Below are 4,860 nucleotides of genomic sequence, written 5' to 3'. Positions count from 1 at the left end.
GAACAAACAATGTTTCATACTTTAAGAGAGATGACGTCAACAAACAGAGAGATAGAATAGGAAGGATTCCATGGATGGAAAACTTAGAGGGAAAAACAGTGCAGGAATCTTGGGATACTCTGAAAAATGAGATAACAAAAGCCCAAACAAAAGCAATACCAGGAAGAAAGAAAAACAGATGAGGCCATCATGGCTGCACAAAGAGCTTCCTGACAAACTGAAGAACAAAAAGGACAAGTATTAAAAAAAAAATAGAAAAGGGGGGCATATAACTAGAGCAGAATACCAGCAAATAGCCCGAATCTGCAAAGACAGAATCAGGAAGGCTAAGGCTCAGAATGAACTAGTACCAAGAACCCCGCAGCTGGACCCCCGAACTACAAAAAATCCCTTCTACTGATACAATCCAACCTATTGAGAGAGCTGTACCCATTACTTAGAAAACTGTGTTCAAAGCATGCTGGGGATCAGGCTGCTTTGCTGGGTAAGCAGCAGCCAAACTTTAGCCTCTTGCCCACAAAGTGTTTTCCATTTGGACCAATTCTTGCCAGTGGTTTTTTTGTTTTTGTTTTTGGTCTCATACACACACGCACACACAAGTCTCCGTTTCTCCTGTGCATTGTTTGAAGGAGCTTTTCCTCCTGATCTCCCATCACCCCGGTAATGTTATTATTCAATGTCTTTTCATTGCTGCTGCCAAACCTGATTTGAGATCAGAGCTCCGAGGACTTGGGGGTGCTCACCGCAGACGGCCAACTGGAGCCCTAAGTGACCAGCTCCCCGGGACAATCTAATTCTTATTGACATCTGTGTCCCAAGGTTCATCAAGACGGATTGGGCTACCAGGCCAAATCACGCGATTATGGGGAAGCGAAGGAGGATGGGGGGGGAAAACGTGTGTTCCTTTTCAGCTCCCTCCTTAAAAAACATTGTGGAGGATCAATAGCCATATCTACCGAAGTCTGCCTTTCAGTTGGAGTGTGTGTGTGCGCGTATGTGTGTCTACACAATGGTAGACAAGAAGGGGGGGAATGTCAGAGGGCGAGGAAACCCCAAGTGCATTCCAGTTGCAAAGGAAGCCTTCGTTCCATTGTGTCGAGTTGTGTTGGATCGCATTACTCCAACAGGAGGGGTGAAGGGCGGAAACCAAGACCTGAGTGAAGAATACGGCTTTATTTGGAGGAAGAGGGTTAATTATATTAAGGTCATTTCACCTGTCAAAACTTTCCTTTTCGTACTCTTCTTGCCCCCAAGATACAACCCAGCTTGCTTCTGAATGGCCCCTTCTGTTCCTGTCCAGGAGTTTGGGTGGGTAGGTCACAAAGTCACATGGCACAAAAAATAAGTCTCTCTGCTGTCCCTTCCCCCCTCCCACCTACCCCGCTCAGCTCTAATCTGTACGTCCTTTTTGCAGTCTTCAACTTCTTCCCATTGAGGTCCGCAGAGATGTCAGGAAAGAAGGTTAAGGGAGGGGGGAAGAAATAGGAGGGGTTTGATCATTCGTTGGTTTCCCCCATCTCCTTTCACTGTATGTTTGTGGGTGAGGATTTGGGTCCCCCTCACTTTAGATCAACTAAGCCTCTGAAGAGGGGCGTAATTGATTTACAAGTTTGCATTTTGAGAAGCTAAACTTTCAAATGGTTTTTTATTAGTTCTGGTTGCAAAGAGAGGTGTGGCTCCATTAAGCACATGAAGAGCATCTATAGTCTGTCTTTCCTTCCTACTTTCCTTCTATCCTTCCTTCCTTTCTTCCTTCCTTCCTTCTATCCCTCCTTCTTTCCTTCCTTCCTTCCTTCTATCCTTCCTTCTTTGCTTCTATCCTTCTATCCTTCCTTCCTTCTATCCTCCCTTCCTTCTATCCTTCCTTCCTGCCTTTCCTTCCTTCCTTCTATCCTTCCTTCTTTCCTTTTATCCTTCCTTCCTTGTTCCTTCCTTCCTTCTATCCTTCCTTCCCTCCTCTGTTCCTCCCTCCCTCCCTTTCCTTCCTTCTTTTTCTTGAGCAAAACTCAAGGGTTTCTTAGTCATTGTCATTCTCTCTGCTCTGCCCATTGAATATAATTTGGCCTGCTGAAGTTTGTGCAGCTTTTGAAAACAGTGCAAGTCCCTTATAGTTTGGTTTGAATCAACATTCAGATTCAAGGGTTGGTTGAAAGTCTTTTCATTCATTATCCCCTCTTTGTGCTGAAATCTTCAAGCAGGAACTCCATCTAAATTCCACTTCGGTAAGTGACCGTTGGCCTTACAAGCACCAGGCTCTTCTCCACGGTTGCCCCGTTGTTTTGAAATACTTCTGCTCCCTGGTGAACGAAATAAATTCAATATATAGTTTTATTTTCCCAAGAAGCCTTTGAGGTTTTTTTTTTCCATTGGTAACCCTTGATTTCTTGTTTTTATAACCTTTCTGTATTGTAGTTGGCCCTGTGTAGGGTGGTTTTCAATGCCAGTCTGGAATTTTGACATATTACAGGTAGTCCATGAGTTACATCCATCCATTTAATGACTGTTCGAAGTTACAACAGCACTGAAAAAAGGGACTTAGGACCGTTTTTCACACTTGGCAACCATTGCAGCATCTCCCACGATAATGTGATCAAAATTCAGCCGCTTGGCCACTGACTTGTATTTATGACGGTTGCAGCATCCTGGGGTCACGTGATCCCCTTTTGCAACCTCCTGACATGCTTAACAACCATGTGACTAGCTTAACAACTGCACACTTAACAGTTGTGGCAAGAAAAGTGGCAAAAATGGGGCAAAATTCCCTTAACCAGCGTTTCGTTTAGCGAGAGAAATTTTGGACTCAAAATCAGGGTTGTAAGTGGAGGACTACATGCGTTTCAAAATGGTATGGACCATTGAAAAACAGGCCGATGAATAAATAAATAACGTACACACACACACACACCCAAAAAATAACATTTCTACATCAAGGTAGTCCAACTCCTGCTCTCCAGAATAAATGCCTGTAATTTGGTGAAGGAGTGTGCTAGAGATTTGTGGACAATAGCTCTCATTCATAATTGTGCTGCCTACACTCATTGCCATGGAAACAACAAGGGTTTTAGAGATCAAAGGCCATTTGCAAAAAAAAAAAAAAAGTTCCTGTCCAAGAGCTATGCAAATAGGACTGGATGGATCTGGTCTAGGACCATGAAGAGGTGCTTCTGATGTTTCTTTTTCAGATGAAGCTGACAGTTGAAGTCCTCGGTCCATTGTAAGATCTGGCGTCACTTCAAAGAAAAAAAATATTTGGATCCAGTGAAAGAACAGAGGAAGACGGATTTTTTATTTTTTTATTTTTGTTAAAAAGAAAAGAAAAAGAAAAAGAGGAACACTGTTAATTCATGTCTCAAATCTTTACGGGTGCTTGTGGGTGCCAAAATCTATGATTTCAGCCAACGCGGCTTTCAATTTTTTTTCCCCTTGGACCTCAATGTGCTTTGGTTGATAAGGAAAAACATTTGGACCTACAACTAATAGATATGTTCTAACCAACAGAAAGGTCAGATAGAAAGTAGTATGGAGAATAACAGAATAACAAGTTGGAAGGGAGGTCTTCCAATCCAAACAGGAAACCCTACACCATTTCTGACAAGTGACTATCTGGTCTCTTGTTAAAAGCTTCCAGTGTTAAGAGCACCCACAACTTCTGAAGGCAAGCTGTTCTACCGGTTAATTGTCCTGACTGTTAGGAAATTTCTCCTTAGTTCTAGGTTGCTTCTCTCCTTGATTATGGTAGTTGGATAGATGGGATGGGATGGGATAAGAATAGAATAGAATAGAATAGAATAGAATAGAATAGAATAGAATAGAATAGAATAGAATAGAATAGAATAGAATAAAGATGGAATGGAAGAATAGAATAGAATAGAATAGAATAGAATAGAATAGAATAGAATAGAATAGAATAGAATAGAATAGGAGAGGAGAGGAGAGAAGAGAAGAGAAGAGAAGAGAAGAGAAGAGAAGAGAAGATGGAAAAATGGACAGCTTTATAAATGTTTTAAATAAATAAAATATTTAACCCTTGCGTCAGGACTGCTCGAATCTTACTCAGGTAAATACCACCCTACGTAGCTGGTGCCCCTTGCATGTCGATTGATTTTGGGGGATGCAAAAAAAGGGGAAGGGGCCATAAAAGGCCTCATTCTCCTCCCCCCCAGCAAGATTTCATTTCCTTCCAAAATGTTCCTTCCTTTCCTTCTTGATCTTTTATTTTCCTCTGGTGGAAGCACACACCTCTGGTGACCCACTTATGCTTCGCCCCGGGTGGTCATCTCCTCCCAAAAGAGCCTTACCCTTATACACTCACATCCTGGCATCCTGGCCTCCTTTGTACCAACCCTGATTCAAAAGAGGGCACCTTTCTTTCCCGATCTCGGACCGGCCGGTCGGTGGGCTGCAAAAATGAAAGAAGCCCACCCTGCTCTGGGGAAGGGCCTTGCTTCCTGCTCATTAAGAGAAAGGCTGGCCAGCCCTCGTTTCCAAATCTAATTTGCAGACTGATTAGGAAGAGAGCATCAAATGACTTCGGAAAGGAATCTAAGCTCGGTCTGCTTCCTCAGCAAGGAAAAACACAGCACTTTTTATAATGGAGACTGAGTCTGGCAGTAAGAGGGACGGGGGGGGGGGGAGGGGGGGAAGGGATATTGTCAAATGTCAGCATCCTGATAGGCAAGGGATCAAAGCTTGCTGTCGGCAACATAAGTTTATAGTCAGCCAAGCCAAACAATGAATGACTTTATCTCGTTGTGGGGTGAAAAACAGAGAGCAAAGTTCCAGAGAATTATGTCTGAACTAGCAATTGCGGATGTTTTATCCTTCAGAAGTTCTCTCTCTCTCTCTCTCTCTCTCTCTCTC

Source organism: Protobothrops mucrosquamatus, unplaced genomic scaffold, assembly GCF_001527695.2.
Source record: "Protobothrops mucrosquamatus isolate PMUCROS unplaced genomic scaffold, P.Mucros_1.0 scaffold3476, whole genome shotgun sequence".
Lineage (NCBI taxonomy): Eukaryota > Metazoa > Chordata > Lepidosauria > Squamata > Viperidae > Protobothrops > Protobothrops mucrosquamatus.
Note: the sequence above shows the minus strand (reverse complement) of the source record.